Source organism: Opisthocomus hoazin, chromosome 9 (assembly GCF_030867145.1).
Source record: "Opisthocomus hoazin isolate bOpiHoa1 chromosome 9, bOpiHoa1.hap1, whole genome shotgun sequence".
Classification (NCBI taxonomy): domain Eukaryota; kingdom Metazoa; phylum Chordata; class Aves; order Opisthocomiformes; family Opisthocomidae; genus Opisthocomus; species Opisthocomus hoazin.
Genome location: NC_134422.1, coordinates 28265647 through 28290406, shown reverse-complemented (window position 1 = coordinate 28290406; position 24760 = coordinate 28265647). Strand labels below are relative to the sequence as shown.

The 24760-nt window shown below is 42.2% G+C and overlaps 1 protein-coding gene across 9 annotated transcripts in view; it reads right to left on the bottom strand.

Annotated features, from left to right (window-relative positions):
• ITPRID2 (ITPR interacting domain containing 2) overlaps positions 1-24540 on the bottom strand; it is a 90650-nt gene extending 66110 nt beyond the window's left edge. For 5 of the 9 annotated variants that reach the window (XR_012765021.1, XM_075430373.1, XM_075430381.1 and 2 more), the window contains exons 1-2: positions 24377-24540; positions 2051-2126 (exon numbers count right to left, since the gene is read on the bottom strand). The gene's annotated coding sequence lies outside the window, so the exon portion shown is untranslated. Of the gene's footprint in view, positions 1-2050; positions 2127-3803; positions 6010-24376 lie in introns of those variants that run through there. The other 4 variants (XM_075430377.1, XM_075430379.1, XM_075430380.1 and 1 more) reach the window with 2 other exon arrangements.
• Positions 24541-24760: the final 220 nt, after the last annotated feature.

Here is a 24760-nt window from a genome sequence, read left to right as displayed (position 1 = left end):
GAAAGAAAAGATACATCTTATAGACAGGCCCAAATGGCAATGAAGTATTGATAAAAAGGAAATGTAATGACATTTGCAAGCACAAATTAGTTGCTCAGAGAGAAATTCCAAGTTGCAACGTTTATATCTAAAAATGCCAAGAATGCTTTTCTGTTCCATAACAACTATATTATCTCTTGCAAATCACATCGTCTCCAGGACCTACTCTATTACAGCTCTAACTCCTCTCACAGTTTATTGGAGCATTATGATGACAGCCCCAGTTAGATTGTGCTGAGGCTTGTAAGGATAGCTACTTCATTTGATGGTACAGATGATGCTCAGCTACAGGAATGGATTTTTCAAGCACATCCTCTCTGCAGTGAAAGGCTTCAATGCCGGTGTTTACCATTCACAACATCCACGTGGAAGAATGCCTGAAAAGCTTCTACAGATTCTAGCACCATCCAAAAAAATATGGATAGACCAAATCTATAGTCCAAATCTGCTTTGAAGTGAGATGTCTACATCATTCCTTAGGAAAGGACAAACTTGCGTCTGTTACCACAACAGCAACATAGTCCACAAGAGATGGACTCTGGGTCTACTTTGTGCAGACCCTGGGATAGACCCATGCTTTCCCAGCATTCATGCAAAATGCAGAATCAACTTCTGCCTGAGCAGCCAGAAACAAGATCTTCATGTGCCCTCTGGAGGAAATGTCTCTTATGGTGAGACCACAGTGCCAGGCTCTCCTGCCCCATTCATATCTTGCTGGTGCACGCTGGCTGGTCTTCACACAGAGGGTGAAGGGGTCCTCTCAGCAGAGGAGCTGCAGAGTTGAAGGTTTCCCACCCAGGGGAAAATGTGACCTCCAGTTCCTTTTAACTGCAAATGGTGCTGAGCTCATTTCTCGCCTCCCGGCTATTCTATAGCAATGTTCCCTCCTGCAACCTACCGTAATTTTCAATGAGAATAGGGCTGCAAGTTCTGCGCTTTTTGATGACCTTCTTTTATTCACTGCATCTTATGCTCACATCACACTTCACAGATCAGCCGCACAGGTGGAATCTGCAGGAGGAATTCCAGGTGGCTTTGAGGACACAATGCTTATCCATGATTGCAGTGGCTCTGACCAGGCTGAGTGCAACTCCAGGAGCCTACACAGCTTGTCTGGCAAAAGCGCAGATAGCCATGGATGTCTAGGTGTATAAGTGGCCAAGCAGAGCTCTTGGAGGCTGCTCTCAGATGTTGGTGGATACATTCTCCCTTAAACTGCACTTCAGCCCTCTAGATCCTTTTGTGAATCTGGCCTGACATTCTCCGATACAAATTCTGGTACTGATTCACCAGATCATTCAGGATAAGGTTCGCTGAAAGTCAAATCGTCTTGTTCTAAGAGTAATAGCTACAGTTGACTGTACACATCACAAAGAAACACTAGTCCAGAAGTAGGCTTCCCAAAGTTACCTCTTCAGGAAGCTGCCTCTCCGAAAGGCATGAAGGGACACGGAGAGGTGAAGGTTGGCACTTTTTTCACTAGGCCAACCAGAACAGATTGTTAGAGCAGATTGTAAACCTTTTCAAACTAAACGCTTCCAAAGGAAACTTCTCTTGCCATCAATGCTGAAATCCAGGTAGGAACAGAGCCCAGAGATGTGCCACAAGCCAGTGGGCAAGGCAAGCCTCTCCCTTTCTCCAGGCACACACCCTGGGGGCACCAGCATCAGCTGCTGCAGGGCCAGTTGCTCCCCCCAGCAGCAACATGGCTGGCAGGGCCTGTCCCACTGTACCTGATTGGGGGAGGGGGCCAGCCTGAGGGCAGCCCCCAGCCCAGGGCATTGGGCACCTCGGTGGAGATGAGGCAGGCCCGGGCTGAAGAGGAGGAAAGAGGACATGGTTGCTTGCTCAGCACACACAAGGAGGTGTCTCATCCCTTATCACCAGCTGACACCAAGACTGTTGGGGGAGCAGAAAGTCCACATTAAGCTGGAAGATAGGCACCTCAAGAGGATATTTACTCATATTCATCCTTGAAGTCCACAGTAGACAGAACATGGAGCAGACTTACAGAGCAGAAGTGACGCAAGCAGCAAGCTGGCACACTGGAAGTGGGAGGCCGGGAAGACTGGGATGGAAACCAGCAGCTGTGAATACAAGGAGGTATGAATGATTGACAAAAATGATGACTGCAATTTAAGAAACAAAAACCTCAGTTATAAAGGGGAATAATTATAAATGGGGAAAAAGAATATACCATAAAAAGCACACCACATCAGAAAAGGTTATCAAGCATCCATCACCCATTCCATTAGAATTCTTAACTCATAAAGCTAATCATAATTCTTGGCTCATTAGTCTCATGAGTTAAAGATTCAGGATTTCCTGGCCCACTTTCTGATGTCAATAATAGGACAGGAACAATACAACAGGATCACTGGCATCAGGGAGCAAACTTACAGAGTACAACCACAGCACTCACGCAACATGAGCAAATAATTGTTCACAGCAGCTGGCAGCCAACTTGAAATGGGTTTATTATTAGTCTATTAAGCATTTCTTTTTTAACAGCAATCTTCACTTAAATATATTTTCTTTCATCATGAAAATCTAATTCCCTTTCCTGAAGGTATAAAGTCATTGGCAGAACAAAAAAAAGCTTCTCTTAATGTTCAACATGTTTGAACATCAGCTATTGCCTACTGATGCTCTCCATCCATTAGCGGAGTTGAGCTCATGCCACTGCTGTCAGGGGTAACTTAGTTACCAGAACATCAACTTCCGAAACGCTGCAGGAGAACAGGGGGACACTGAGGCTGTAAGCACAACACTGCATTCTCCAAGAAAACTGTCTGTCTCTTGGCAACTGGAAAAGCAATCTCTCTCAATTAACACAGTCTAGTCCACATCTGCTGTTAAAGCACTAGAGGAAAAATATTTGAGCCCTTTGAAATCACTGATAATGAAATTACACAGACAAGAGATTAGATTGTTCATTTGGAAACCAGTTTAATTAATAGCCTGCACATTTTATTTATACCCTTTCATTTTATTTATACCCTTTCTAAAATCCTTGATTCAATAGTTTCACTTCCTCTCCCTTCCATAGTATCACTCACTGTGGAGTTAAGAAAAAGAAAGAAGAAAAAATACTTTAAATTTTTTTCCAATTAATTCAAGGCAGAGTTCATGTTAGAATTACTGTTAAAATGTACCTATTTGCTTCTGTGTTCTATAAAAGTCACATGCAGCAGCAGGGTTAGGAATACCACTCGATAATCTTGTGTTCAAAGCTCATTCTGGCCAGAGCACTGTGTTTCATCTTCAGTGACTTTTTTTTTTTCTTTAGAAAGATAGGGAGTACTACTCTACATTTCTACTCGTTGTGCTTTTTCCCCTCACACTTGTGAAATGCTAACACTCACTGTCAGACACCTGCCTTACAACTCACAGGCAGCTCTCTCTATTTGGGTGTTTAAGGTTTAAATCTCAAAGGGAGTGGGAGTTTTGCCTTTTAGACAGAGTTCAAAAGTTGGCAAATGTCCTGAATGAACTTGTAAACACATTTCTCCAACTAAAAAGAATTCTCAGAGATTTCCAGCAATGAGAGGATTCAGTCTCCTCAGTCTACCTAATGGCTCAACTGTACTCTATAGCTTCTTTTTGAGCTACAATTTTCATACGCTAATTCCATTTTTAAACTCTTGCTGCACAAAGTGGTCATTGTTAGTTTGAGATAAAGTAGATATGATTCACACAAAGGTCATTACTTAACTAGGAAACAATATTAAGTAAATAGTATAAAGAAAAAAAAAAAATCATACCTTGGGCTCAGGAACTCCTGATTTCCATTAGGAGCAAATGCATCACTCAGAGTCTATTCACGGCTCATCACAGAGCAGCACAGACACTATTACCAAGCTGGCCTATCCATGAACCTCCTGATATTTTTAGTATGCTATCAAGGAAAAGAGTAATTTGTGCCTTGAAATTAACTATTGCTTCCTACATTGCCTCTTTTGGCATGAGTGCTAGAGAAAACATCAGTTACAAATGCATAGCTTTTTCCAGGACACTGTTTAATGAGGCTTCTTTCTTGTCCTATTGATCAATCTTACATAGTTCTATTTTGTTGGATGACAAACAATAGCACAGGGGAAATTAAACACTGAAATCTGCAGACACTCTGGGACAATATTTGTTTAACAGCTGCCGAACTCTGGAAGTAACAGCAAAGAGTATTATGTAAGAAAACCCTGTAACCCAAACAGATAATATTCTGGTTAACATCACATTGAAACTTTACTTGCTTAAAACATCAGTTGTTATAAGAAAACAATGTTCAGTGGAGAATCCACAGTGCAGAACTCTTCGTTCAGTCCAGAAATGTAACAACCTAGAAATGTTCAATAAGTCAAGTTCAGGCAAATATATAATTTCCATTTCTTTAAAAAGAAACAAATATGTAATACAACAGATTGCTTGGTCTTACTTCATCTTTGAAAAAGTATTATTGGAGTGATAAATTGTATACTGGGTTGTTCCAGCCTTCAGAGTTAAAACCCAACTCATAAAAATAAATCTGAAACTGTCAAAGGCTGTAAATGCAGACCTGGACAAGCTCTTGACAGAAAAATGAACTAATTGGGCCTATGTTTCTTAGCAGAATGTACCAGATTTCATGTCATGATTGTTTTATGACACTAAGTGGAAAACAAACTGTTACAGTTTAATATTCATAAATAAAAATATTTTTATAAGCGTTAATCCAGAAGAAAGTTGACAATTCGCCAAATAGGTATGGTTTTCCGGCGTTATCAGACATTAACTAAAATGTGAAACTGGCCAGTAGATTAACATAGCTTTAAGAAGTGGTCTCATAAATTGTATATTTGTTCAACTGTTAGAGGTACTTTAAAAGTAACAGTAAAGAATTACCACTTCAGAAGAGGCCATACAACCTTTATGAATCTACTAATGCTATTTATGCATTCCAGATAATTATCTGAAAAGTCATCTATCCAAACTACAAATGATAATTCAATCAAGTCAGTGCAACTTTTAAAATCTGGTTATTGAGCTCTGCACATGTTGCTTCAGAGGAATTGCAGAGAAAGTCTTGTAGGAAATCAATTAGGTAGCAGTACACTTGGTAAAAGTATATAATTTTCTGAATAACACAGTATAACATGCTCTTGCAACAGAAGTTCCTACAGCAAAATTAGAGGTAGCTCCCTCATCTAGTTTTACACAGTTTCACTTCACTACAAACAGCTGGAAAGTTTGAATTCAAGACACTCGATCATAAGCGTGCTATCCATGAAGATAATACGTGCTGAAGATCTCCTCCTCTTCTGCTGAAACAGAGCACAAAATAGTACTACCGAGGAAAATAAACAGCCTATTCAATGAAACCAAGAGTCACTTCTCCATCAGCTTTGGAGGACTCAGGCCTAAATCTAAAGTCAAGTACAAAAGCATATAGCAATAACATCTTCCGACCTCATCCATCAAATCATTTTACTAGGATTAAACATATCAGTTGTACGCTGTTCTAGGGTTGCTGTTGTACAGAATCAAAGACCTCTTCCTGCCACATTTTTCTTTCCAGCAGAAACATAGGTAAGGAGATCTGTTTATTTAAAAACCCCATAACTGTCAATATTCATCTTACTCTGGCTCCTTGGAACTTTTTGATGATAGCAGAAAAGACAACTGCTCCCCTTTGTGCTCTTCCCAGTGAACATATTCCATCAGAACAGAGACCATAGCAACTGCATCGCACCTTCCGCACGCAGGCACTGATACACGCTGTGTAGCTGGACATGGGACCGGAGATGTCCTGAGCCAGGCTTTGCTGGCATTGGATCACCAACACAAGCATGGGCAATGCGGGGATTCGTGCAGATCAGGAGAGCGTGACATGGGATGGTGAGGGAGAAAAGTTTCTCCTGCTGTTACATCTGAGTGCTCCTACAGAAACACCAATACTTTACTCTAGGCAAGATTTTCTTCCTTTTTTTTTTTTTTTAATTTAGCAACAGCTAAGTTACCTTTAACTACAGACCTCAGTGCACAGGATGAGGACAGGAGGTGTGGAGCTGACCATTCACAGACAGTAAGGCCAGAGATAAAGATCATAAAATACACACAGTGCTAGCTGCCAACATGGAGTCTGAGCGGGTAAAGAAAGTAAAAACAACCTCTAAATAGAAGCATAGGGAATGTCTTTCTTATTTAACTTAAAGGTCCCCTGGGTTGTCTCTACATCGTAACACAGACTTCCCATTTGCTTTCAAACTTCAACAATATGACTATAATTCTGATGCTTAGAACACCAAAGCAGCAAGAAAATACATGAGCAGACACTAGAGGAAAGACAGGCAGAAGGACTAACTGAAAGTATTCCCGCTTTTTAATTTGTTGATAAAGGTGATTTTATTAATGCATTCTCTTCCTCCATCAGATTAGATATTTTTTTATCCTTTCACTTCTGTTATTGTCTCAGTAAGGGAATTTGTCCAGCCAATGCTTAATTAACTGTTCTGCACCATCTTTTCTAAGCTTCTGCCATGTTCCTCTTTCAAAGATTGTTCTTCCCATAGTGCTGATAGGGTCACTTAGAGGGATCTGTCTGTCCAGAATCCCAGCAGTACAGGACCTGATTTCTTGCAACGACCTAGAGAGCGCTCACAAATTTCAGGGGAAGACAAATGTCTTTTCACATTGTATCTATTAGTTGGATACAACTTAGAAATGTTCCAATTAATACCTTGATAAAATCCCATTCACTAACTTTCATTAGCTAAAAGAACATCCCGTCCTCTGTGCAAAAGGACATGCATCTAACCTGGCCTACCTGAAAGGACAGCATGATAACTGCTGGAATAAAGCTGGCTCAGTCTTCTTGCAGTCTTCGCCATCCAGAGGAGAATGAAGCACTGAAGCTTCACCCTGTCAGGTGGCATAGATTGCAACAGTAAATCTGTAAGCTTTACACAGAAGCAGAGCAAGTCAGTCACTCCCAGCACTTCCTTTAATGCCTCGCTGCCTCCTGTACTATTGCTGTTATTCTGTCATGCAGATTTTCTTCCTCTGCTTCCCGAAGGCCCCAGTTGTATGGTCTACTCCTTCTCTTCAACCTCCCACCAGCACAAATCCTGCATCTACATCCAGTGCTGCCTGCTCCTGCTCTCCTGTGATGCCATTTTTGCCCATAGATTTGTATTGGTCTCCAGTAAATACTATCAGCATTCCTTTACCTTTGAACTCGTTAGACTAGCTCCAATAGCTATCCACCCCTGAAGGGAGTTTCTCTTGTCCACTTACAGTCTGAACCTTTTTCCAATCCAGCTTTTATCTTACATGCTCTACAATATCTTTAAACAAAGTTTCTGTTGGTCTTGGCAAAAGCATGAAATTCGGGTTCCACCCTTATCCTTCTTTACTCATCAGCCATTATCTCTGCCACCTCTGACATGTACCAGAAATCTTTTCCCTTGCCTTCCATCTCTATCCTGGTTTTCCTCTCACTAAAACCTTCTTTACTTTCACATGCTGAGGATGGTCATTGTGCCTATATTCATTCCTCTAAAGACCTGTTTCCTCATTCCCATCTTTTCATCCACTCCACTGGTATTTCTGTGCTGATCTTTCAGTTACTTTATTCAGACCTTCCTCATCCTGTCCAGACTATGGTCTGTTCCTTGCTTTGATATCCCATAGAAGCCTGGATATCAGTTCAAGACAAGTCTGGCAAATCCTCACTAGGAAATATATCATTCTATCCCCTGCTTTACAGCAACAAATTGTAGAAGCAGTCTCTCTGCTGGTTATGCATCATGGATCTCTTTTGAATGTCCTTCTAAACCTTCACATCTGAGCTACATCTTATTGACTATGCTTAGGAACTACTTCAAAGGTTTAGCTGTCTCTAGCCTTCAGCACTACAGCAAAAGTACAAGAATAAAGGCTGTCATCACCTCCATTTTATTTACTGTAGCATGTCTCCACCTTGAAAAATTCCATCATGATCCACTACAGCCATGCAGAAAGTTGATTTCCTATAGCCTACTGACCAAGATATCCGTTACCCATACTTCCCAGATGTTTCTTCTCTCACACCTTCTGCTTACTTTCTAGATTCATCTCCAAATTACACACCTTTTCCTCATTCTATCAGCTCCATCCTTCACTCAGCTCACAAATGCTCAAAATTCTGTTTTCCCTGTGCTGTCCCTGAGCTTGGAAGAAGGTATCTACAAAGCTGCCTGAGAGCTATCCTTCCAATTCCTCTCTGAAACACAGAAATTTGAAGACAGGCCACTGGCATGATGAGAATCCTAACAGCCATTCTGATCAGTATTACTTCGCTTCCTCACAATCCCTTTGACATGGTACTGTTTTTCTAGGTTTAAGGCGCATGGCAAAGGGTAGGGAGAGCTTTCAAGTGGGGACCTCTCAGGCCCTCCAGTAAAAAAATATTGTTATTTCCTTCTTATATATTTAAATGAAAAAGAATTGCTCATCTTCTCAGCCCTTTATACCATTCCAAACTGTACAAACCAAATCTGTGGTGTTATTCTGGCATTTCCTTAACTTTAGAGACAAGTAAGAACAAACGCAGTCCAGGGTCTATCCACGGCTCTGGCATAGTTCTTGACTCTCCCCAGAAAGCACTGCCAGTTTTGAAATGGATACAACACACTGGATGGTATACTCAGACCATTGCTTCACTCAGAGCGCCACAACACTCTGCTCATTGGCAGCGATAGAGGACCAGCGGCAGCAGACGGCACAGCGCAGCTAGCTACAGGGTCCAGTGCCGCCCCGACGGCAAGCAGCTCGCTTTGGAAGAGAGGTCTCTCTCCACTCACCTCTGTGGTTTTCCTCCTTTGTGATTCACAGATTACACACAGCTGCGAAGGACATTAGTGGGAGAGATCCAGATGAAGAACTTTGCTTTGTTTTTGTGACACTAGGAGTTTCCAGTGAAGTTTACTTAAGATAATAATGCAGCCGCTGATGAAGGCAGCTTCCCAGTCACTGCCATGTCAGTGCTACAGACACAGTGAAAAGCTAACACTCACAGTCACTGTGCTAGAAAAGGTAATCTGTACCAGAATGCACCAGAAATTCAGCCACTACATGCCACTTCATGCTTTTGCACACAGACACCCCCAGAGAGGGGGTAATTTTACAATGACTTTGCTATTAGTGCTGGATGGTCCCCTGCGATCCATGGAATAGCTGGTGCACACTGGCTCCCAGCTGCATTTCATGTGGGTTCTGGTTTCTAATGCACATTATCTCACTGTCCACACTTGGAAGCAGAGTAGAAAAACCTGCTCCCTGCCCACGCAGAAATCTGGTTAGTTTACTCCAGAGTGGATCTTGGATGTAAACCAACACATATGCAGTGCAAGTAATTCAAAGGGACTTGAATCCCTGCACGAGAGAGGGAACCCACCAAGACAGTTGAACAAATTTACCCCATTTTCTTTAGATTTCTCTGCCTAACGTTATAGCTTAGAGAGATTAGTATCACAGGTAGTCTAATAGGAACAATTCAGTCCAAGACCTGATTACAAAGTAAACTTTAACTCAGCTAATTTCTCTGTGAAACCAGGTTTGCTTTCTGAGCAGTGAAAACCTTGCTAAGCTCAGACTATGAACAAAGGAACAGTAGCTCTGTGAAAGGGTAGCTAGAGGTACAGTACACATGGCTGTTTGTAACAAATTATCCAATTTAAGCAAATCTACTCAGCATATCTTGCATGCTGTTATTCCGCACCTCTGTTAAATTTCTCATGTCAGCCTAACATGTTCCCAGTTCCACTAGAATAAATATTTTCTATGAACCCTATTCAGCTTCAATTTATGATACCAAAAATCCCACCTATTTACACAGGATGAATTTTCTCGCATTTTCTAGCTCACCACGCTTGCACATGGTGGAGTCCATACAAGGTTGCCCATGCTGCCAATGCAAATTCACACTGTGCAACACTCCAATCCCTGCTAATATTTCCAGCACCATGTCAGTCTGATGAGCTACTGAAGTGTTTGCATTTAGTATGTTCTTTTTCTACCTCTTAAGATATGAAAATGAAGTGCTTAAAAATTCTTCAATAACTCCCATGTTATTATAGGTCATTCTCCACTGCAGGCAACCCCCAGCGTTCCCAAGAAAGAATTTGTTCATCTCACACTATGTGCCTAAGACTGGAGTAGGTTTGGGTATCTTTGGCTTCTGTTTTGAAACCATGAAGGTTAAGAACAACCCCAAAATCCAAAGTTCAAAATAAAAGCAAGGAAAGACATACACACACCAAAGTAAAGTCTTTCTGGAGAAGAGATGCTGCTTGTTGCAAATCACTACAAACTTCATCTGCTGTGTAGCACAAGCTGAAGAAGTAATGACTGAAACCCATTTGTTTTGAATTGGAAAAGGTTGGTGGGTTGTTTTTTTTTTTCCAGTTTATGGGCTAAGAGAAAAGGCTGTCTGAAATTCAGACTGAAAACTATTTCCATCTGAAAAAAAGTCCATTTGAAATCTATTTCAGTACTATCACGGCTTAACAGACACTAGTGGAGGAGGATCACAGAAATGTCTAGGGAAACAGGGCCTTCTATTATGTTATCCAGGGCCCTGTAAAGCTGAGGCTGGAGTATTTCCTGTGAGAGAGTCCACTACTTCTCTGGGCAGGCAACCCGTTCCAAACTCTGGCTGTTCCCATGGTGAAGAATACTTTACCGATATCCAGCTTCCTGTGAAGTAACTTGGACCAATTGCCCCTTGTCCTGTCACTGCGCATCCTAAACACGCCTGACATCCATGAAAAGGGTATCCTGTCTTCTCCATGACTACCTTTGAAGCACTGGGAGGCTATGGTTAGGTCTTACTGAGACTTCTCTTCCCCAGTCTGAGCAAACCTAGTTCCTTCAACCTTTCTTCATATGTCAAGTCTTTCAACCTCTATCTTGGTGGCCCTCCACTGGACCCACTCCAATTTTTCAGTGTCTAGGGGACAAGATCTGGATTACAGTGCCAAGCAGAGAGCAGAGTGGCACAATCACATCCCTTGACCTGCTGGGTGCAGAGAGGCAGAAGAGAGACACAGCAAGGTCTCTCAAAGGAAGATGATTTTATCACAGCTTCCTCCAAGCTGTTAGGGTTTTGGGAGTTGGTTTGACTTTTTTAAACCACAAATGGGCAGACTGACCCTCAGAGCAAACGGCAGGTCAAGCAGAAGCAAGAGAGCACAAGGACACAGGCTGGTGCTCAGGAAGTCTCTTTGATCCTGAGAGATGCTGGGACAATGCAGGAAGAGGAGAACACTGTGGACATCCTATGCCACATGCTTTCCCTCAAGCCTTTGAGGGACTTGATCTTAGAGATCTTCTCCAACCTTAATGATTCTGTGATTCTTTGGTACTGACCATAGGACTCTGAGCTTCGCTGTCATTCAGAACAGCAATCCTGTTCGCATGCTACCAAGCCTCAGACCCTAAAGGCTTTCACAGCTGAAATGATGGCAAAGATGAAACACTTCGGAGTGCTGGGGTTTCTGCTTACTTTCTGAAAAAGAGTAAATGTTTTGGTGCTGCCCTTATAGAATGACCAGGTGCCTGACAGGCTGGGCTTAAAGAGTTAGCTGCGCTCTCTGAAGGTATCTTAAGGTCACATCACACATTACAGCGTGAGCTAGTTGTGCCAGCACAGCAGTGGCCCTGCTATTTCAGGCTCTTCTCCCAGAAACAACATATGCAGCAGCTCCCCTTGCAACAGCTCTCACAGCTTCTAACCGAGCATTTCTGTACAGCTCTGTTAGTTATTACTCCTACGCACCCAAAAATTTCAGTAACAACATAAAATGAGTGCAAAACAGTAATTAGTCCTTCAATACATGTCAAACTTAAAAGGGAGGTAACTTCTTTTGTCCAGAACGCATACATGTGTTCTTATGGTACTGCTGAAGACCCGTGCTGATGAGGGGGGCTCCAGGAGGGGAGAGCACCTGTTCAGACAGCCCCTCTCCATCCGCCTTCACTGACAGCCAAGGGTAAAGCTGAGGGTTTCAGTGTTACTTGGTTACTTTCATTGAAAGGAGCTGCCTTTTGCTCAACAGCCATTGAGTACATTCCTCAGATTCTTTTCTTCTGTGCTTTGTAAGTCAGGGTTGGAAGTCACTGCTGAAAGCACAGGAAGTTAAAAATCGTTTTTTTCAGCCTCCTGTCACCTCAGGGGACTTCTGTGATAAACTGAGCCAGGCTTGAAGAATGGAGCACCTTTTATAGCCCCATCACAAAACAATTTATAAAATAATGAATTGCTGCCCTTACCATGTCCTCAGCTGGCATGGCTGAGGGTAACCAGCCGTGCCCATTCACAGCAGCACAAGTTGTGCCCTGGTAATAACCAAGTCCAGCTGTCCTAGGGGCCAAGCGCTCCTTTGGTGCCCACTGACAGCATGGGTATGAAAAAACAGCACGGTGCGTCTTATCCACTGAAACTAAACATTTTCCATTGACTTTAAAGGGAGAGGGATTAAGAAATACACTTTCAACACTCACCTCCCTACCTAGAAGAATAATAATTAAAGCTCCCAGGGGAATTTAAAATTAAAATCTGGGCAGCCAGGACACCACTTTGTCCTGCATTGATTCAGTGTGAAAACCTGGATGATGAAAATATTTTGCAGTAATTGTGATCCACATGAAAGGCATTTTAAAATATATACCCTGTATTAAATATTTAACCATACTGGAAGCCAAAAATAGTTACAGTGTTTACTAGCAAATTCTGGAAGAAAATAAATCCTATTTAGGGCCAGTATCATAGTCTATGGGGCACCATGCAGGTCATCGCCTGTGATTCAATCCCCGCTCCAAGCTAAATTCAAGCAGCACCTCAGTAAAGTCACAGGAAAAAGCCACCCTCCACTGCTCACTGAAAGCCAGCTCCTGTCTGTACAGTTTCAAACTTTGCTCTTACATTACAGAAGCCCTCAACAGAGGGAGAAGACTGCAAGTGTGAAATGTGAAAAGCCAACTCTCACAGAACCTTCGTGTCAGAGGAGTGAGCATGGGACAGGGCTGAGCTCCACAAGAAGATGATGTTAAATCAGGCCAGAAAGCAAAAGGCAGGATTCCTCCTGTTTCTCCTTGAGGCAGGCACCATCCTCCCAGAGCTTTCCAAGCTGAGGTAGCTATTTCACTTTATGGTCTGCAACGTATATATTTTTTCTCTCCATTTTTGCTTCCAACTGCCTATTTTTATAGGACTTCTGCCCTTACCTATTTAAATACTGTCTTCAGCTATCCCAGTGAATATTTGCTTATGATTTTCCTGTAGCTACTCCGAAAACTGCGCCTAAAAAGGAAATAATCCAGAAAACTTTATTTTTGCATTAATTTAAAGACATTCAGTTAAAAATTAGAGATGAAAGATTGAGGTTTTTTCCAAGCAAGTTTTTAACCAGAAAGTTACAAGAGATTGTGAAAGGACTGCTAAAGGTCAGCATGCTATAACCAAATTCCAGCCTGTTAAATTACTGCTGTATTATGCTTCCAAGAAAATCTGTATTCAACATCTGTTTTCTTTACACGAGATCATTAGGAACAGACAGGCCAAGTCATAGCCTCATTCTGCTTTTACCTCAAGTTTGAAAGGACAAATCTGTCTCTAGACACAGGACTAGATTCAGACCTGGCCTTGTTGGTCTTGTTCATTACTATGATGTTTGCAGGTTGCTTTGGAGCCAGACATTACCCAAAAATCAGCGTTAACGAGGAAAACAGGAAGGCGAGCTGGAGACGAGCCTGCTCTGCTTCTCGTCATTTGCACTCGCTGCCGTGCAGGCTAATTTTTTATCAAGCCAAAGCAGATTTCACTCTGTGACATAGCTGGCAAAAAACTTCCTGAAAAGAAATTGGTGGCTGATAGTCAAAGTAGGAATCAACGTGGATCTCAACATCCTGCTCCTTCTGAAGAGGTCAGTGCTCTGAAAGTTAAAAACACCCCGAACAAATGCACATTGCAAACATCTCTACAATTAAAGTTACAGAAAGCAACTGTTACTCCCTAGCATGTGCTAAAATAAGTGTTTTCCAACACAATTGATTTGTTTGAGAGATCAACAGAAAACATGGAGACATCTGGGTATTCCAAGGGCAGTACAGCTGTGGATACAAATGCTACAGCAAAACGGTGTCCAGCTCTGCAGAAGGACAGGCCTCTCCGGGCACGACCTGGAGCAGCTGGACCAGAAGCACCGCACACCTCTCCCATCACGCTGTTGCTTCCACCTTCTGTCCCTCCTCTCCCACCACTTTGATTCCTCTTCCTAACCCTGGCACAAATGAAAGGCAAAATACTAAGAGGAAAATAGGCTTTTCTGGCTGTGGTGAAAATTTTGAAACCTTTTGAAACCTTTTGATACTGTTACCCAAACAGCCGACGCCACAAGCAGAGGTAAGTGTTTTCACAAGCAGGAAACCAAGGACTTATAGGAAAAAAATGAGCACAAGTGTGCCTGGAACAAAGTGCTTGCAAATCTGGGGCAATGCACCACCCGTGGGCTTAGTATACCTCCAGGTGCTTTTCCTTCCCAGACCCAAGAAAGTAGCACCCATCACAGGAGCATGGCCAAAGGGCAGTGGGGACATTGACTCAAGTATACTCATTGTCTGGTTTTAAAAACTGATAAAATTACACAATGCAATAAAGGTGAAAACAAAAAAGGAACATCCAAATAGATTTTCACGACCATCCAAAGTGCAACACTGCTTTTTTTATTTAATAGTTTTCAAAGGATCGCATTGCTTGTTTCCCGTATTCTTTCCAGATCTTGAACATCATGCAGCTACAGTTTAAAAATGAAGGTTAAACCTGGGACTAGTATAGGGAGAAGTTCAGCCTACTGTGGGATTTTTTTTTTATTGCTTGTTTTGCCTTTGAATTATTTGTGACCTTGAAAAAAATTTCTATACCTTAAGTTTACCCACATGCAGGATATTTACTTACCCCCTCAAACAGCTATAAAATTCATATCCAAGAACGTTTTTTGTAATAAATCTTGAGCTGTGTGGTTGAACTGTTGACATTTTTGATCCTGCAGTGTTTTCAGAAAAAAAAAGGTGAAGAAATAAGGTAGCATAGCATAGAGGCAGAACAGGTGGACTGTAAAAAAATTGGTATGGCTTCATTTGACATATGAGGGAGAGGATACAAAGCAGAACTCAGGAAAAACCAGGGAGGAGGAGGGAAGAAGAAAGATTTACGAAACAGTGCTTCAAAGAGTGGTGAGATAAAGGGTTACCCACAACTGCACATGCCCACCATGATAGGGCTTGGTTTATTTTTCAGTGACAAGTTATCCAAAATTAGTAGAGCAGAGACTGCAAACTCGGCTACAACAGCCCTGTTTCATTAAGTAGCTGCTGCTGAATTAGAGATTGCTCTACCCAAAGGCGACCATGGCTTCCACACTGCACACATTGACTGGATGTAAAGCAGCCCTCCCAAGGGCCTGAAACTTCCTCTTACATTTGCATTGTTTGTATGATACCTTGCTTTGTTTCTCCCTGAAAAGAGAGTTAAAACACCACTTCCTAAAGAGTTTTATTTACCTGTTCCCCCTCTATTCTATGCTACCTCAATTCTTCACCATTTTTTTTCTTAAAACACTGCAGGATCAATGTTGTGGGTTCAAAATGTCAATAGTTCAACAGCAGAGCTCAAGATTTATTACAAAAAAACATTTTTTCCATAAACTAAATGCAAAAATAGTGGTACTATTTCACAGAATCACAGAATGTTAGGGGTTGGAAGGGACCTCTGTGGGTCACCTAGTCCAAACCCCCTGCTGAAGCACGGCCACGTACACCAGGCTACACAGGACCTTGTCCAGGCAGGTCTTGAATATCTCCAGAGAAGGAGATATTTCACTACTTCCAGGCAAAAAGATAATCAAGATAGGACATTATGAGGCTGTAAATATAAATGCCACTGTGGTTTTTATCTGAATTATGAGGTTGTTTGCAGTAACAAGTCTCAAACTTATCATAAAGGCAAACTAAGGACATTAGTTTTAGTCTGTGACTTTAAAAGTTGTGGCCAAGACAGTGGCACAGCTGTATGCAGAAGCAAGGACTGAGGGCCCGAGAGACAGGACCGCCACACCTCCTGTTCGCTGGCAGGACCCTTAGGCAAATCCTGGGTCAGCAATAAGAGTTATTGACATTGCACTGACCGTATAGCTCCTGCTGAAAGGAGCATTGATATTTTTAGGCAGATTGCTAACAGACAATTGTTTGCAGCATCAATAGCAAAAGCAAAGCTCTGATGAGCAGAAAGCTTGGGCCATGCCTCAGTCCCCGCGAGGCAGAGCCGAAGCAGGTTGGGAAGGCAGAATGCAGAAGCACACTGTTAGACCTGCTCTTTGGAGAAAGCTAAGTGTAATGCCAGTGAAGGGACCTTGTTTCTTTCATGTTATGGTAGAGAAGTTAAAATTCATCACCTTTGAAGAGAAATCCATCTGGAGACTTGTTATTTTCACACACAAAACAATTACAAGGAATAGCTCTTTCCTTTATCCCTCAAGGAAGTTTCAAACTTAGTTAGCAACATCAGTTATTTCCATGGCAACAGACAGATATAAACACAGGATTATAACCTTCAGCATAGGATCAAGTAAAGGAAGAAATAGGACTAGGAGAGAAATGCCTGGAAGAGCTGCAAAAAATGTATAAAGTTACTAATTTTTCTTCAAACGCAAATTTCTTCTTGCTCTCAACAGGACTCCTATGAACATTGTATCTTCTTGGTAAAACTTTGATTTCAAAGAGGGAAAAAGATAGAGGACTGTACATTATTTCTTGCTGCAGACATAATGGAGTCAATTGAATAGTTGGGATTGCTGGCACATGGGACAGGGCGTGATGGGGTGCCTTGGCTGGGGGGCTTTGAACCTCACAAAATTAAGTTTATGCTAGAAAGCAGTTACTTCTATTCTGCAAATGTTGCTGTAGAGATGGGATTTCAGGCACATATGTACAAGTAAACTTAAAATTCCCACATACACTTATTTACACTAAATGGAGACGAGCAGGTATTTCTAGTGTTTTCAAACCAAAAGTGATGTTTGAGGGAAAGCACAGATGATACCTTTTAAAGTCTATTTTGCTGTGAGCTAAGCCACCATTCCCTTTCACCCATGAAGCCATGTGTACCGCTTCCAAATATGATCAAGCCCTGCTAACACAACAGCAGCAAACCTTTGCTGCTTGTCCCAGTGTACATAACTGCACGAGGCACCACACAGTGCTGAACTGAGCCCCATATAAGAATTAGATTTTTCCCCAGCCGGATCACGCAGCCCTCTTGGCGGGGGGCCACAGGAGCATCCACGCCAGAGGGTGCCCAGGTGCCTGTCTCCATCGCAGCCTGTCCGGGGAGCACACCGGGGGCCTTTTCAGGACAGCTAAGCCCAACCCCAGCAGCAGAGTGTGTGGCAGCCAGAGCCAAACACACAGGGCCAGGGCTCAATTGCTACTCAGGCAAACTCATTATGAGCCGGTTTGGGTGTGTCTGCGCAAGCTGCAGTTACTCCTTCGGATTGCCCTACAGCAGTCATTTCCCAGGAACATCTGTCTCCTTGGGTCCCAACCAAAGGAAGAAAGGTTGCTTTGGTTGGGTGTTTTTTTTAATTGCCACCCTCATTTACCCCATACACATGCTTCTACATGAGAGCAAGTAAGAAAGGGAAAGCCCAGCCTGCGTAGACACCAACAACAGGTCTGAGGCATGACCCGATTAGCAAAAGGATCCGAGAAGAGGCAAGCGCATGGCATGTACCCAGCAAGGGGAACACAAGCCAGGCCATGAAGAGATCTTTGAGCCCTCGTAGCTCCAGGGCATGCTGAGAGAGGTTTCTACAGTTGTTCATCCTGGGCTATAAGCAATGAGGTCAGGAAAACCCTTCATTTGCAGAGACAGGAGGGAGGAGATGCACAGCCTACTAAAGAACATCTGCTGCTGGGCAGAGGTCTGACCAGTCACCGGTCAGTTTGTCAAGAAGCCAATAACAATGATAGCAATGAAATAATTGGGTAGCATTGTCTGGAATTAGATGAGAAAAGAAAGACAACTATGCATCTTCTGAAGCTTAAACTAACTATTTGCTCACAAAGCAGGGAAGGATTGAAGTGAGCACATAGTGCAGACAGGTCTAACGGCAGGAAGTTCTCTGCATCCTTCAGCACCTTTTGCCAAGAGAAATGCTGTGCCTTGTTATTCACTGGTAATATCCCAGGCCCTGGAATACCTTTTTTCTTTTAAAAAGCCCTAGTGAAAATTTTCATTTTGCTATCGAGGCACAAAATCTGCCTTTTAGAAGTCAGGTGCAAAAGGCCTGCACAGCCTCACCCCCAAGTCACCCGCTGTGGTGGCAGGGGTGCACGCGGGGAGGAAGATGCAGAGACAGAAAATAGAGCCAGGCAGAGCAGACTGACAGAGCCCAGAGTCATTATGAAGTTTGCAACAACAATTCCCTGCATGCCTGGAGTTACTCCCATCCCTTTGTAAAACCTTAAAAATCAATCTAGTGCTTTGCACATAAATAATTCACACAGACACTGATTTACTGTAGAACTGTCAATGGGTCTACAGTGCTCACGTGCTTCCCCTATTAAAACAATTCCAGTTGCCAGTAAGGAAGGACATAAGAAAGGATGACTGTTTTCCAGTCCTTTTCCAAAGAAGTGGAAGCTGTCACAATATTTAACCTTTCCTCTACTCCTCCTCCGACATGCTCCCTGCCCCACCCCACCGCTGGTTCCTGCACCCCAGATATGAGAGCAGATAAGGAGGTCCCCAGCTTGCTGCTTCCTGATGGTGAGTCACAGCTCTGAGTCAGCCTTTGTGTTTGAGGGAACCTGGAAGGCTTTGAAACTCCCTGTTGATTTTGGCAAAAACGCCTCTTCTTGCTTTGAGAGTAAAACAATTTACACACATCATTTTTGGTCTGAAAATAGCCACCGAGATGAAAACAGTGAGATAACGACCAAAGGTTTCCTTGCACTGGTCTTGCTGTGCAGCAAGAGCAGAACCTCCCTGTCCTGGGGCACAGCTGCGCTGAAGTGACTGAGCCACAAAACACACTGAGGATTCCGGCAGGGTGTATTCACAGCTCCTGAGCATCTCTATTTTACACACAGAAGGTACCACTATCCATGACTTCAGATGCAATCACCTCTAGAGCAATTTGTCACCTTTTCACTGATGACCAAGAAAGGGGTCATCACCTGCCAGGTCACTCCCTGCTTCCCATAGCCAGGTGGCAAATCAAGTTAAACAGTACTGAGTCCAGTCCCAACATCAGTAAGCCAATCTCCTCCTCCTCCGTTTTCCCTGGTGCGTTCCTTCAGGCAAGGCCAGACCACTCTCTTCAGGTCCTCAGACATTAAGGAGCTTAGCACCCAAAGATCCAGACAGAAGTGTCTTTTGATAAGCAGAAGTGTGTCCCGTCTCAGTTGAGACATGCCAGTAACGAGGGAAACTCTGTCAAATCTACCTCTCAGGAGTCTGTGTGGCTTTGCCTGGTCCTCTGTATCCACAGATCAGCACTTTGTATTCATATAGAAAAAAAATCCCCTCATTCTTGGCAGAGAAAATCTCCTATATTTTTATTAACATGTTTGAACATTACATCAGCTGCTCATCTAAAACATTCATCTACATCATCCACTTCTGTGCCTACATCTGTATCTGTTTCACAAAACCTTTAATTAAATTAATTATGCTTTAATACATGCATTTTAATTTCCTTTTGCAATCATATTTCAGATATCTTTTGATCTCATATTGCAATCCCAAACTACACTCCTTCCCTTAATGCCTGTTTGGTAAACACCTTTGCTTGCGCCAGGTTCATTAGCATTTTAATTATTTTCTCACTCCAGGACTTCTCTGCTATCCCTTCTTCCCACACTATGGCAAATTAGACCACTTCTAGATTAAGCCCTAAATTCACTAAAATGTCTTAAAGCGTAAGTATGACAGCATAAAGAAAATAGAATAAGTTATCTGTAAAAAGTACAATTAGTTGTTACACTTCCTTTCAGAGGGTAACTATTGTTAAAAATTATTTCAAGGAAATTGGTGTTAATATTCTTTAACAGGGATTTTGCATGATAAAGCACAGAAGCCTGAAACTTGCCAAAGCATATGAGAGCACAATTAAAATATCAGTTGTAACAGTATTTTTTAAAGTTTTCTTGAATGAGTGTTGAGAAGGGGAAGGCCTGATATGTTAAAAGTGAACAAAGATTTTAACCTTAATTTTTAACTTGACTTTGAGAGTGGAAAATAGCTTCAGTACTCTTCTTCCTACACATCCCTTTCAAATAGTTTCTTTAAAAATAAATTACAAAAACAGAGCACTACAGAGCACTTTTTAAATTCTAAATGTTTTTATTTTTAAATTTGACTACTTTTTAAAATGGCTACACACTTTCAAAACCAGAAATGTCCTTTTCCCTCTCCCAAGCCTGGCCAACCAAACTAGGCAACAAAACAGTTTGTTCAAGCTCTACACGAACAACTCCGACAATTTACCACACATCAGATGCTAAAAATTCAGGTACACCTTTCTTAGTCTGCTTTAGTCACAAAGCAAGAAAAAATGTGCCTTCCCTCTTGTATCTGTGTTTAGACCTCGCTGATTTCTGATTGTGATGTAGTGAGAGCACACACACGTAATCAGCTATGTGGGTCAGCTGTCAAGTGATTATTTGTCTGATCCCTTCCTTGTATCACTACATACATAACACCATCACTAAGCTATACTTTAGAAAAGAAATTCACTAACACTAATGCTGAGCCCATAAAAAAATCACAAGCACCCTTAGCAGTTTTATTCGATAAGGTAGGACTCACTGCTTATTCAAGGTAAAGCATATGTGGGGACATCCAGACAAAAGTACATTTGCAATGCTTTTAGGCTTTATTTTCACTGACAAAATGACATATTTCACCACGGGGAGAAAAAGAGTGGGCATTAAACCTCTAGCTCATCTATACAAGAGTGGAGACAAAGCCCTTTGTTTTCACATCAGGTGAAATCAAGGCTACATGAGGGACAAGGGTGACACATACTGATGACATGCTAAAAGCTTCCAATGCTTTTACTTCTCTTTGGATTTAATAAAGAAAGTCTATATGTAACATTCTTCTCACAGAGGGTAGAAGCAACAGCCGCTCACACCTTTAGCTCATTAGAAATGCTCCACTAAACCACTTGGCTGCCTTTGCAGACAGATTCACTTAGAATATAAGTTGCTATTCTAGCTGAATTCCCTTCCAAACCAAAGACAGGCTACTTAGATTTGGATTAATCAAAACTAACTTCTGATTTGAATTATTTAAGCAACATTAAAATACATCCATTGTACAACTGGTTTTCCCAGGCAGGCAAGCTTTTAGCTTGCTAACTCATTTCTTATCCAGGAGGAAAATTTTCCTCTCCCACATGCATTCAAAATGCAGCTGCTTTCCTTTCTGCCAGTATTGTGGGAGCAACGCGAACACTGCACCACATTTGCATCCTCTTGTAACACTTGCAGGTATCTCAGGTTGGTCTAGCGGAACCCCTCAAGAACAGAGCAGGATCTGCTATTACAGGTTTGGGGCTGCAATCACTCCCAGAAATGATTGCAAGGAGAAATCCTGTTCTGCAGTCACTTTCCAATTTGTTTGCCTCAAATACTTCAAGTAATTCCGCATAGGAAACTGATGCAGAGCAGCAAACAGCATGTAAGGCAACCCCTTGAGGTCCTCATAGCCATTTGGCTGTGGCATACATTTGGAAATGGACATTTCCAAATCTAAACCCACAGCTAGGTTCCAGTGCAAATATTCTTTTCTTTCACCAGCTTACAGTGAACTGAAATTTAAAGGAATCCTGAACAGTGTTAAGCACCTTGCCAGGAGATGTATATGAGACTCACTACGGTGAGCTCTCTGAACATTACGCATATGACTATTAACATTTTCAGTATAACTTGTACCTGAAGACAAAAATCAAAGTGTGTTTCTACTGAACAGCCATCAATTAGGGCTCCTTTCTGGCCGGTAACACCACCACAATTCTGCCACCTCCTAGCAAACCTTGCTCTACATTGTATGTTGTATGTTCCTGGGAAAGGCTCCCACTAGAAATAGAAGAGAGACTGATAAAGGGAGAGAGTGCGAGCAACGGCCTGTCTTTGCTGGAACCAGCAATGTCCACCAGCAAGAGGTATGACCTTTACGGTTTGATTGAGCAAGACAGAGTATGGGAACCATGTGGGCTCTGCATAGACAGCTTTCAGATTCACTTGAAGGCTATTCATAGACTGAAATAGGATGTGAAAGCAACACAGGAGTGACTAGAAAAAACATAACATTACTTCCCACAACTAACAAGCTCTTTCTTCTTTGGCCTGCCACATCCAACCCTGCTTTCCTAACGCTCTATGCAAGTTGCAAGAATCTGCTCGAGACTGACCATATCTGATTTCACACAGGCACTTGTAAATGTAGGGTACTGATATCAGGTATCTGTCCTGCTTCAGTTAGTTCCACCTAACTCCAGCAGCCTTATTTAGATTCCAACCTTTCATTATACAAACAGGACAAAAACAAACTCAGCAGGATTCTGACACTTCTATTTATGAACATAACCCACCCGGAACTAGTATGCGGCCCAACACTATCATCGTATAAATCGGGAATTTAATCTGAAAACAGTAACATGCTGTTAATCTAGTAGGGCTGTTAAAGCCAAACAATGATGATTCTAACATTAGGTTTTGATACAGGGAGTGGGGAAAATGATGGAAAAAATAAATGAAAGACTGTTCAAGAATAGAGAACCAGAAATAGAGAAGGAAAAACTACAGTGGAAGGGAAAAATGCCAAAACTGGAGGCTGTCCCAAAAGTGAATTTCCATAATGACAATGGATGCAAGGATGAACACCAACAAAAATCAAAGTGACTCCTCTTGTGGGTTTGAGATTCTCTTCTGCCCAAGAAAATATTTTGGTCCTTAGAGCCCCAGGGCCACCTCAGTGGCAGAAGGCTTTTGAGGCCAAAGCTCCTACTGAGTATTTGCACTCAACTACTGAGCATATCACAGACTGAAAGTCTTCTCAGCATTACCCCTCGGGAAACCTGCCTCATATCTACCCCTCAGAGTACTGTACATTTTACCCAACATATATCTAACTTTAAGTACTTAAACAGTGCTTGGAAAAGATGAGGAGAGTTCCCTACATCTCAGGCAGAGAAAGGAGTTGCTTTTGTACGAGGTGAAGGTTACCTTACCCCAGAACATCTGCGCCCTCTCAGCCTGGCCCTTGGGATCCCTTCAGCACAGGGGGAAGGTGATCCATTGGTGGATAAAGGAGATACACTAAAAAAGTCAGATTTGTATTTTTCCCAGCACTTTTTCCCCTTTCCCTGCAGGAAAATATACAAGTGGTAAAGAAAATAGCTTAGTTTATACTTTTACACACCCAAAGTGCTTTTTCAGACTGTGGCTAGCATTTTTTGAAGATGGTGTTTACCTCATGTGCTTCAGAAATTTCACAGGATTGTCACGCTAACTAGGATCTCTTCCAAGTTGCCAAAGCATCTGTGTTAAGAGACTTCCCTAGCGTCAATGAGCAACACTTATAATCATTACATACTGCTGATGTGTAATTGGCACCCTTAAATTTCTCATACCTTTTGCACCAAGAGGTCAGAAATCCTCTTTTGTGGCCAGAGTCCATAAGCTATGGGTGTCATTAAAGCTACAGTAATTATCACCAACAGGATCTGGCACAGATTCTTAATTAGCTGTGGGAAGTTAAGTGCTAATAAAAACATTCTTCTGCTGTGATATGCAAGTTTCATATCTTAAAATAAAACAAAATTAGAGCAGAAATAAGACCTACACCCATGCATTCATAATTTTGCCTCTATTTGCTCCATCGTATTGTTCACAAACAATAGAGATGTTTACAAATATATTTTTATGCAAGCCCTTTGTGATAAAAATAACTCCTTTCACAATTCACATTGACTTGTAGCAGGATTCTTGCTCCTCCTTCCAAACCAGCTTGCATGTATTTGAGCAGGTCGTGCTGCCCTGCTAAGTATTAACACAGAGAGAGATGCGCGCTGAAGGAACGAGCTTACTGCTTTGTATGCACCCACAGCAAGCATGAAAAGTAGGTTCTTTGATGTTGAGGGTGAATTGATCTGATCCAGGCGTTCCCTTCCAACGCTGTTATTTATGACAAAGAGTACATATTATTGACCAGCGAACGTACAATAATAATGTAATTAGCTTTCACTTAAACAATTACCTTGTTGTCATTTCCGATCCAGGTTCAGGAAGCAGCACAGACTCAGGAGGGCAAAGGGTTGCAATTAACAGGCACAGCTCCCTGCTGGGAGCTGCATTAACCCTCTACAGGTACATTTTCAGATACAGCCAGCAGTCAAATGCAGCCCACAGCAGTACTCAGAGGAAGACTACATTTCTATATTCATTAACACTGGTGAAGTTACTCATTAAATCCTGACGGAGTGTAGTGGGGTGGACCAGTCTCGTCCCTCAGCTGACAGATGATCCACCAGCTCTTGTTTACTAGGATCACGCCACCACACTGAAATCAAGCCGCAGGTTTTACAGAGGTTTTAACTGGCATTATGGAGGCAAATAAATGCTGCTGAACTTTCCTGTTAAC